Source organism: Pelophylax lessonae, assembly GCF_965119305.1.
Source record: "Pelophylax lessonae genome assembly, chromosome: 2".
NCBI classification, from domain to species: Eukaryota; Metazoa; Chordata; class Amphibia; order Anura; family Ranidae; genus Pelophylax; species Pelophylax lessonae.
In genome coordinates, this window is record NC_138769.1 from 412,192,325 (window position 1) to 412,204,629 (window position 12,305).

A 12,305-nucleotide genomic window follows, 5' to 3' on the forward strand; every position below is an offset into this window, starting at 1 on the left:
CATGTGACAACACTGAAGAAATGACACTTCGCTACAATGTAAAGTAGTGAGTGTACAGCTTGTATAACAGTGTAAATTTGCTGTCCACTCAAAATAACTTAACACACAGCCATTAATGTCTAAACTGCTGGCAACAAAAGTGAGTACACCCCTAAGTGAAAATGTCCAAATTGGGCCCAATTAGCTATTTTCCCTCCCCGGTGTCATGTGACTCGTTAGTTTTACAAGGTCTCAGTGTGAATGGGAAGCATTGATACTAGCAAAGAAAAGCCGCTCAGGTGAGGCAAAGCATTCCGGTGCGAGTCGGATCCGCCATCCAGATACTGCATAGCCAAAGGAAAGTTGACCGCACTCAGAAATTTAAAGTAATGGAAGTGTTTTAATTCCTCATAAATGATAAATACAGGCAGTGCATCACAGGAACATGGGACAGGTTGATGGGTTTCACAATACAAATGATCGCTCACTCATAACCACCTGTGATTATGAGTGAGCGATCATTTGTATCGTGAAACGCATTAACCTGTTGCATGTTCCTGTGATGCACTGTCTGAATTTATCATTTATGAGGAGTTAAAACACTTCCATTTCATTAAATTCCTGAGTGCGGTCAACTTTCCTTTGGCTATACTGTGAATGGGAAGCAGGTGGTTTCAATTTGGTGTTATCGCTCTCACTCTCTCATACTGGTCACTGGATCAACATGGCACCTCATGGCAAAGAACTCTCTGAGGATCTGAAAAAAAGAATTGTTGTTCTACATAAAGATGGCCTATGCTATAAGAATATTTCCAAGACCCTGAAACTGAGCTGCAGCATGGTGGCCAAGACCATACAGCAGTTTAACAGGACAGGTTCCACTCAGAACAGACCTCGCCATGGTCGACCAAAGAAGTTGAATGCACGTGCTCAGCATCATATCCAGAGGTTGTGTTTGGGAAATAGATGTATGAGTGCTGCCAGCATTTCTGCAGAAGTTGAAGGGGTGGGGGGTCAGCCTGTCAGTGCTCAGACCATACGCCGCACACTGCATCAAATTGGTCTGCATGGCTGTTGTCCCAGAAGGAAGCCTCTTCTAAAGATGATGCACAAGAAAGCCTGCAAATAGTTTGTTGAAGACAAGCAGACTAAGGACATGGATTACTGGAACAATGTCCTGTGGTCTGATGAGGCCAAGATAAACTTTTTTGGTTCAGATGGTATCAAGCGTGTGTGGTGGCAACCAGGTGAGGAGTACAAAGACAAATGTGTCTTACTTACAGTCAAGCATGGTGGTGGGAGTGTCATGGTCTGGGGCTGCATGAGTGCTGCAGGCACTGGGGAGCTACAGTTCATTGAGGGAACCATGAATGTCAACATGTACTGTGACATACTGAAGCAGAGCATGATCCCCTCCCTTCTGAGACTGGGCCACATGGCAGTATTCCAACATAACGACCCCAAACACACCTCCAAGATGACCACTGTCTTGCTAAAGAAGCTGAGGTTAAAGGTGACAGACTGACCAAGCATGTCTTCAGACCTAAACCCTATTGAGCATCTGTGGGGCATCCTCAAACAGAATGTGGAGGAGTGCAAGGTCTCTAACATCCACCAGCCCTGTGATGTCGTCATGGAGGAAAGGAAGAGGACGCCAGTGGCAACCTGTGCAGCTCTGGTGAACTCCATGCCCAAGAGGGTAAAGGCCGTGCTGGAAAATAATGGTGGCTATTGACACTTTGGGCTCAATTTGGACATTTGCACTTAGGGGTGTACTCACTTTTGTTGCCAGCTGTTTAGACATTAATGGCTGTGTGTAGAGTTATTTTGAGGGGAAAGCAATTTTACACTGTTATACAAGTTGTACACTCACTACTTTACATTGTAGCAAAATGTCTTCAGTGTTGTCACATGAAAAAATATAATAGAATATTTACAAAAATGTGAGGGGTGTACTCACTTTTGTGAGATACTGTATATATATATATATATATATATATATATATATATATAAATATATATATATATATATACGCTGTATAGCAGTAGTTTTTAAGTGCCAGTAACGGCACAAAAGAGGCAGAAGGTTTCTCAACAAAATCTGTAATGATTATTATTTTTGTCTAAAGTAAAACAGTTACAACATATTATGAAGCATTTTAGCAAGAACGTTTGCTCATCACTCATTAATCCCTACCCCTGTGGGACTTACACTGAAGACATACAATTTTAGATAAACATTAGACAGCTTTGTCAGTAAATAATTAAGCAAACATTTCACTGTAATCAACGGCATGTATTTCAATTTCCTTATAGTAAACTTGGCTGAGATACATTGTAACTGCATACTCAAGGACTGCTTCTGTTGTAGACGGTAATGAAATTGTTTGTAACAAAACTCTTACATAACTCACAGTTTACTGGTAACCCTGTAGTATAAACAAAGGAGCCCCTGGATACTAGGTACCATATGTAGGTTCCTCTGCATGGTGTTGCTTGTTCTTTCTAAAGTTTTTATGCATGTACCAACACTTTGAAGGGACATTTCTTTTAATAAAGGATGTATCATATTTCCATCAGAGACATATAGTATGCTCCAATCATGAGACTGCTGTTTTTGGCCATCTCCAAACCCACCAATGGTGGAAGAGTGGCGAAATCAAGTTATTCTAACCTTTCCAGGGAAACTTTAGTTTTTCATCTTCTGCCCTCAGTAGTCATACTTAGAAAGAGATGCTTTGCCTGGTGCTGTCGCCGGAGTCTATGACCTGTGTCCTGCCAAAGTTAGAGCTAAATTCCAGAGATGGACTCAGCCAATTTTGGACTTTACTTGTACAGGTACACTGGGGCAGCTAAAAGCCTGTAGATAAGGTCTGGGAATGTTAGGGAATGTTTGCACTTTATGTTGAACGGTTGATTCTCATTGTCACTATGGTAATTTATTCTTCAAGTAAAATGTTTGAAACTCTTCCTTTGTCTGATCTGAAGTTACTAAAGTGGTGCAATGTAAGTAACTGGCACATATAGTCTACAGCTCGGGTCACTAAAGTACATTGGGGTATGAAGACAAAAGTACAAGGAGCTAAAATAGTGTGAAGATTTAATGGTTACCAAAGGTAACAAAGGTTTCACATAAGGCCTGACATTAGGCGTGTACATGTGGCAGGTGTTATAGTCTCTCTTGCAGCGAGGGAGTTGTTGCCGGCACTCCTTGGCCTGTGGAAACAGAAGTAGATCATCACCTCTGGGGCCCTCATCCTGTACATAGGTACAGAAGAGAAAGAGTTAAGGGAAGTAAAGTGCATGCATGGAGTCAGCGCTTGGTGCACAGCGGGACCCCATACTGTTACTGGAAGTGAGATAGCTGGGATGCGCTGCACAGGTGGAGAGAGCATTGGCTCTGCGTGTCCCTACTAAATGTTAAAATTACCATGGTGATGCTTAAAGCGAACCTTCAGCCTATTTTTAAGGTTCTTCTTGGTGCAATCCTGTCCCCCTCCTGTACTTCTATTGGATAGTAAAACAATTTTTTCGCTTTCTACATCCTTTTTTTTTGTATTCTCTTGCTATGCTTTCTGCTCCTTTCACCTAGGGGAATGAAGATGTTTTCTCCCAATGACTCCTGGGATATCATCCTCAGAGTCTTCAGAAAGTATTTTTTTTTCTCTCCTTAGAGCTTAAGTGGGCGGAGGAGGATGGAGAGGCGTGCCCATATGCTAAAAATCTATACTTTAGAGTGCAGAGGAGGAGGATGAAGAGGGGAGGGGGAGGGCCAGAGGTGTGTCCAGAGGCTCGGGATCACTACTTGAGATGTGGAGGAGGTGGGTAGAGAGGCGTGTTCAGAGGCTGGGGATCTGTGCTTGTGTGGTTGAACAAGTGGAGTAGGAGGGCAGAGGGGCATGTCCAGAGGCTCCTGTACTTGGTTAGAAGAGCAAGCTGGGACTTTCATGCAACCTTTTGTTAATATTGAACTCCCTAAATCTCATCAACAATATCTCTGGCTGTTGAAGGATTTTTTTTGTTATTGTAACAAAAAACATTAGGCTGCTACAATAATATAATACACCCTAGACCTAGACACTCAATACATATAAGCAAAAGAGCAATTGTAGTAAAGGTCTGACCAACCTCTAATTACCAGAAATCTTAATAAGGTATTACATATACTGTACATAATACTTTCTAAATATATTTGTTTTTTTCTTCATGGAGGGCAGGTTGAACTATACTTTTTGTTTATGGTTTGCTCACAATCTTCATATACGCTATACAGTTATATGAGATTTAAAATTTTCCTGTACAATACTGTGTTTAAAAGGCAGAGAGATGTAAGGCACCCAACATTCCAGGCGATTTATTCTTCCAAAGCAAATACACTTTTAGACACTGATACTGACTAGTATTTCAATCTTTCATTTCTCCTTCAGTTTCTACCCCTTACTCAGCTGATGTGACCCCAGCGCTGACGGAGAGGGGCAAACAAGGAGGTTGTGCAGGTAACCAACGTCCTCCGTGTCAACCGATGATGTCATTGGTTGTTAGGATGCCAGTGGCTAGAAGGGTGTAATGGTGTAAAATAAAAACCTGGGGCTTTGTGTAACTAAAAGGCTTGCTTTATCTACTTGCTGGCTTGTATAACATTTTTGGGCAATTTTTAGACATTTTCCCAAGGCATCCCTGTAGAAAGTTCAAGGCACCCTGGCTGAAAAAGGCTACTCTAAAGAATGAGATATTGTTGGAATCTCTGGTGGCTATTTATTTCTGTTTTTGTCACTGTTGAGTAGATTTCTACCCTAGTTTTTCTGTCACTGGAAATGTTTCCAAAGTGATTAGGAAGTACAAACAAAACTGTTATTCATTTTTATTTTTGTCTGTGTCCCAGCTGAAGCGATTTCCCCCAACTTTCTGTCTGATAATATCCTGCATGCAAAGAGTAACAGGGTGGCTCTAGGACAGGTTGCAAAATATAATTTTTAAAATATATGGTCATTTGTTGTTCTAGGAGACTAGAAGACCTGGGCATGAACTGTCATTTTTAAGTTGTTGTCAGCCTGGTGGATTTTGGACAAACATTTTGTGTCCTCTTATGAAGGGTCAGTAAACATAGACACTATAAACAATAATTATCTCTGTAAAAAATGATAAAGGAACTGGTGCATCGTTAAAAAAAAAAAAAAAAAAAAAGAAATAACATCACTTTAAATAGTGAAACGCCGATACTTAAAAGTATACTATAACTTATATGTGACATGAGACATAACTTGCAACATATAAAAACAAAGAATAAATAAACTTGTGAATAGCTCAGTGTCAATAAATAAATATATAATAAAATATAATAAAGTCCAAGCAAAAAAAGTCCCCACAGTAACATATAGTGTTAACTACTGTCCACTTCACACTCATGCAAACATCAATGGCAACTAAAATCTTCCAAAGTGTTGCACACTCTTCACAGTGACTGCCTCCACCAGCAAGTTCTCACATCGATTGACCCTCACCTCCACAGTTGGACCCCTATATACAATATCTAGAGAATTGGTAAAGATCCACGATCCTATCTATACTCATCCCTTCCAGGCATATAATATTATTATTACTGTACAGGATTGATATAGCTGAACAGTTTGCGCAGCGCTTTACAACATGAATATATGATCTAATAGCCACCGCAAGTCAGTAACAAAAGGTGTTTTTTTCCTTTGATTCGCTTTCAGCTCTCTTCTGTAAACTATCTTGCTTCTAGTCCAAAGAGCTTTAAATCTGCACCTCTATTTTTATAATTTAAAAAAATGCATCTAAGACCCTGACTTCCTGTAGCAGCCTGCATTTTTTTTTTCATATGGTTGCACATTATGTGTTATGTCACATATAAGACATAATACACTTATTTCATTGTTTGGAGCAAAGCTATAATCTACTTTTGTTTTTGAATGCTGCACTGGTTCCTTTATTATTTTTTCTGGTCGTGTGTAAATCATATTTCAGGCTGGCAGGTATTGGGGGATAGAGTTGGCTGCTGACATTTATATTCAAGTGGAGGCACAGGGTATTATTGGATTTGTTAATAATTATCTCTATGGTAAAGCCTATGCGCATTGTACCCAGGTGCAATGTGCATAGGCTTTACCAGAGGAAGGTACACTACAGGCAGTTCTTAAAGTGTTACTAAACCCAGTAATATAAAAAAATGTTCATTAGCCCCCCCCCCCCACTGCCCACAGCTTATATATAATCTTTTTACATAAAAATACTGCAGCTATATACCTTATTAGCTGATATGTATACTGCGGTCACGTGATACTCTGCAGGGTCCACTCGAGTCCAGAGTTTTCATGTAGGAGGAGATTTCACTGCCTCTTGAAATCCTCTATAGCCTGTGTCCTCATGCTTTTATGGGAGGCGGATCATCCATGAATCAAGATGTGACATCCCACCCACTGTGTTCTTTTTTAGTTACTAGGCATGGAGGAGGCGGGAGGGACTTAGCTGTCATTTAGGATCTGTATATACGCCCACATTTGTGATGGTTATAGCATGTGACCTGAATAACTCAAACCAGGGAGCTTTCTTTCCAGCAGCAGAGAACAAACTGAACATGTGCAGCTGAACTACACTTACTGTACTTATCTGAACTTGTCCACAGGGAACTTGCAGGAGGGGGAGGATCTGTGCATACAGGATCACACAGCATTTTTACACAATGCACAGGATTAATCAATTAAGTTACACAGTGAGTATAACAAGCATGTTATTCTGCATCTATAGAAAGATTTTACTGTTGTGGGTTTAGTAACACGTTAAGTTGAATTTGTATATAGGTACATTTTTCAAGTGTAACTCCAGCCGAAAACATTTTTTTAATGTTTTTTTGGATAGCATAGGGAAGGGTTACCATCCCTGTAACATTTGTTTTGCTGTCTGTGCCCCTGTTCAGAAGATTTCACCTCACTTTCTGTCCCTGTAACAATTAGATTTGAAAATTTTGGGTTGTTGTGGAAACAGCGATTGGTGATAAACCTTCGGTGGAGACATCTTTTTTCCATGATAAATCTTACAGGAGTGAATTTTCCTTCCTATGTGTTTCCTCTGTTTGTAAGTAAGTATACGGTAAGTCGTATGTAAATCGGATGTTTGTAACTCGGGGACTGCCTGATATATGATTTTATATAATTTAAACACATTGACTCATTATGACTTAAGTGTATGTAAAATGAAATGAAAACAGCGCTATCATCACATAAGAAAATCACAATCATAAGAAAATCACTAGTGAATGTGATATAGGTTCTAATACTTATAATAAAGTGCAAAGTAATCAATATAAATAATATAAAAAAGAGAACCAACGGTAAATCACTATGAATCACAATAAATAATCCTAAAATAGTCCTTAAATCTTGATGTAATCAAATAAAGTGCTCAGGTGCAGAAACCGTCCGATCAAGCAGTGCTCAAGTGAGTGGCCCGACCCTCCAGGTCCCCTACTCACCACAGGTATGTATCACAAACACTTGATAGGATCATATATGGCTTAGGCAACCAGGCTTTCGATATGGATGGTTCCAGGAAAAGAAATGCCTTAATATAGGATCGCTCCAGAAGGTCTCCGTTATTCCCAGATGAAAGAAAAAGAAGGGGGACCAATAGTGTAATATGTTTTGATAAATTTATTCTCCCAAAGCAAAAAATTGTACTTACAAGATGAAAGAAAAAAACTCGCATTGAATAAGAACAAGCATAAGGAGCGCCGCTATCGGCGTGCGTTCCACTGATTCCAGGAAGTAAAACCGGATGTGACGATGCGTACCCGTGTGCCGGAAATTACGTGACGTCACATCTGGTTTTGCTTCCTGGAATAAGTGGAACGCACGCCGATAGCGGCGCTCCTTATGCTTGTTCTTATTCAATGCGAGTTTTTTTCTTTCATCTTGTAAGTACAATTTTTTGCTTTGGGGGAATAAATTTATCAAAACATATTACACTATTGGTCCCCCTTCTTTTTCTTTCATCTGGGAATAACGGAGACCTTCTGGAGCGATCCTATATTAAGGCATTTCTTTTCCTGGAACCATCCATATCGAAAGCCTGGTTGTCTAAGCCATATATGATCCTATCAAGTGTTTGTGATACATACCTGTGGTGAGTAGGGGAACTGGAGGGTCGGGCCACTCGCTTGAGCACTGCTTGATCGGACGGTTTCTGCACCTGAGCACTTTATTTGATTACATCATGATTTAAGGACTATTTTAGGATTATTTATTGTGATTCATTGTGATTTACCGTTGGTTCTCTTTTTTATATTATTTATATTGATCACTTTGCACTTTATTATAAGTATTAGAACCTATATCATATTCACTAGTGATTTTCTTATGTGATTCTAGCGCTGTTTTAATTTCATTTTACATATTTCTCCAAGACTAACTTGGATGCACAGCAGCTGCATTAATGTAATTTTGCACACAATTTTGGTCACTTTGCACTTTATTTAAATAGAAGTTGATTACTGTTCACAATACACATTTATTCAACAATAATATTTTATATAATATGTTAGCGCTGTTTTAATTTCATTTCCACTCATTATGACTTAAAGCAGATGTTGTATAATGATATAGATTCATTGGTCCAATGTTTTGGTATATAGAGGGTAGTTGTTATGTGGTTACCATGCAAGAATATCTTTCACACAAAGAACCAAGTTCTGAACACATCATGCGTAGTCAAATTGGGTGGTGAAATTGTCAGTGTTCTGATCATGTGCTTTTTTTTATTACAAAGATTTAGCTTGCCAAAATACACAATCGGAATTTGATTTCCAAAGATGAAAACTGCCCAGGCCTTGTTCCATCTGCACTGAGAATTACTGTAAGATTCAGCTGCATATTGCTCAATCTCTTCCAGCTAATTAATCTGTTTGCGAACATAGCTGTTTGTGATGCTATATATCAGCACAAACTCTACTGATATATAGCAATGTTTTAATTACTGCTGTCTTCTGAAATGGTATAATTATTGTAATCTTTTATTGGCAGAACTGTAGTCTTCACACGCTGGAACACTGAAATATGACATCCTCAAATTTAGCCTTTGAAGTGAAGTAAACAAAATATACAGTACATGTGCAAGTTGCATTGACTGAATAATAAGACATTTGTTATCATGCAAGAAACATTTTTAAATGCCTACTAAACTAGACCACTGTGTAACTGAACTAGAGTAGGGTAGGAGATTGTATTCAAGAATAGGGCCATGAAAATCTATTACAGTCAAAACTGATTTAGGGCATATAAAGGTTTGTGGATGACAGTACTCTTAGAGGAAACATTTTTCACTAAAATGCCTCATGCACAGAGAACGTTTTTAACTCTGCTATTAGGAGCATCTGGTGTTTTGTTTCTGCCTCTAAATGCCCATGCAAGTTAGCCTATAGGTGTTTAGAGGAGTTAAGAGGCAGGGACGCTTAGAGCCAGGAAAAAAAAAAACACTACCAGCAAGTCCAAAGCAGTAGCATTTTGGCAAAAAAAATAGCTTGACGCATGTCGTGTCGTTTAGCACTTAAGCATAAATTCATTTCAGTGAGCAGAATAAATTATAATTCTAGCCAGAGAAATTAATTATACTACATAATGCCCAATCGCTTGATGTGCCTAACTGCCTAAACATGTTACACGCATTTACAAGCATCAATAACTTTTTTTTGCTGAAATTCTGCTGCCAGGAGGAAAAGCATCTAGCAGAGATGGCCAAATGTCCAGTGTGCATGAGGCCTAATCCTTATATTACTTGTTGGACAAGCTGCATATAATCAAGGGATTCTGACCAATTTTTGCAGGAAAAGTAGATTTGTAGAACAGTGGAAAAATTGCCACAAAATTCCATGTGATAATAACCAAGTTTACATTTACTTTTAGTCATCAGTATATCTTACACTGAGTCAAAATTAATCTTTTTTTCTTTTCAGGGATAGCTCCTTCATTGTCAAATCATGCAGTCTTTGAAATTACATATATAAACTTGCATTATAAGTATAGACCAGTGGCTGTCAACATTATTAACACAGGGGGCCTCAAGTGTGGCCCCTAACATCATCAAAGGGCTACACGAAATATTCAGCCAATTTAATGCAATGGGAAACTGTTAGAGACTGCAGAAATGCAACAGGAGATGTTAAAAGAAAATGGGCATCACCAGAAACTGCAGACTACAGGAGATGGTCAGAGACTGCAAACATGCTACAGGAGATGGTCAGAGACTGTAGACATGCTACAGGAGTTTTTAAAGGAGTTGTTGGAAACTGGAGGCATGCTTCAGGAGACAGTCATAGACTACATGATCTTACTATTACAAATCAATACTTCCACATTTGTGTTCACTAGAGACCCCATAAAAATTACTCAGCAAGCGTCATTATAAAAGATAAAAAAAAAATAAGGCATAGACAGCATAAAAAGAAATTCAAAGATAAGATAGTATAAAATAAATATTTAACCATTTAAATATGAGAATAGTTTTCCTTTAATGGCTTGAGTAATTGTTTACGCAAAACCTACTGTCAGCCTACTGTCTGCAGGGACCCTGAGGACCCCACAATAAGTGAAGAAAGGCCCATTGTGGTGCTCAGGCTGCTATTTGGGTGCCAAGGATCTAGGCCATTCAAATAAGCATTGTTGTAAGAACACAGAGGTCTCATTGCTTGTGCCCTGGCCAGTGGATACTTCAAACTACTAAATGCAGATGTTTTTCAATGGTTCCCTCTATTAGTTCTACACTCTTTGCTTGATTCCATTATTTTTGATTTGTCTGTATTCATACAGATATCTTTGCTTGACTGCCAGTAGATGGCTTCTCTGTAATGAGAGTCTAGGGGCAGTACAGTGGCACTGTGGCTAGCACTTCTACCTTGCAGCACTGGGGTCCCCAATTTCAGTCCTGGTCAGAACAATGAATGTTGTTAGCATTTTTCCCTTTGCTTTTGTGGGCTTCCTCCCATGCTCCAATGATATACTAGTAGTTTACTTAGCCCTAATATGTGTGTGCGTATATGTATGCATGTGAGATAGGGACTTTGAATTGCACGTTGCTGGAGGGCAGGGACTAATGTGACTGTACAATGTGAAACGCGCTGTGTAAATGTATAGTTCTATATACTGTAAATACATTTAATAAATAACAGTGGAGAGCAGAGCCCGCAGTGAGAGTGGTTAACGTTGTATGTGATGGTGTCACATGACATCAGTTTACTAGCATGGATCCTCTTCTGACATAGAGGGTATGGGGAACTCAGCAATTGTATTGGGATCTGCAGTGAGAAACCTTTGCCTCTAGCAATAAGGTAAATGTGAGGCATTTTGTTTTGAGACCACACATACAGCAGCTTAGATACGGTATTAGTATTGACATCTTGTGTGGTCCACTATACTCTCATCTAGGGAATTTCAGTAATTGGTAATGGGGCATTAGAAACTAAAAACCTTTATTTTATTTAGGGATGGTCTGGTTTCTGTAATATAAATAAGAATATGCCTATAAAAGGTTTCAGACACTTACAAGGTTTAGCAAATATGCATTTATTTTTAAATATGCAAAGTCTGACTATAAAGTTACAGTGTCTTAATATGTGATTCAGACAAGAAAAACACAGTCTAAGTACATAACAAGTGCAAAAATATTCAATTTCTCTTTATGTGGACAAAGAGAAAAATTACATTAATAAAAAGAGGTAGGTGAAAACCTGTTCTAATGCCAGCTGTAGAAAATGGTCCACTTGTTTTGAAGGGACAATTCATCATTGTTAAAACATGTATTAAGAGTTTACAGTTTAAATTCAACTTCCATCTGCTGCATTCTTAACATAAAAATCACCAGCGTGATTCATTTTACAGTGATGTATTAACAACATTGAAGAAAGGTCAGCAACTCTAATATTCCTCAAATGGTAAGAGAGTCTCTAAGACTCTACTTAGTTCTAGAAAGGCAAAGGGAAAGTAAGGACGAATCAATTTGTTGTTGGCCACATAACAAGTGCATAGGTGAAATAATGAGTTATTATATCTCCTGAAATGACTCATGTATATTCAAGGAAAAATGATATGTCAACATTTAGGATTAGCAAATATTGGGAAATGTGTTAGGAGGTATTGGGTCTAGTTTTTTTTAAATGTAATGACAACATGTAATTTGCATAGATTATAGTGTCTCCAATGGACACTTTAGGCCTGCAGATTACACTGGGAGACCACCTCCTTTAGTGGCTGCTCTCCTCTGCCAGTGTGACCATGGCTTGCTAACAGCACAACTGTTATACACAGGGGGATTTACTA

General features: G+C 38.8%; 1 protein-coding gene across 1 annotated transcript in view; it reads right to left on the minus strand.

Annotated features, from left to right (window-relative positions):
* The window catches only part of ABI3BP (ABI family member 3 binding protein), a 520,855-nt gene that overhangs the window by 70,830 nt on the left and 437,720 nt on the right, over positions 1-12,305 (minus strand). The gene's annotated exons all lie outside the window — the stretch shown is intronic.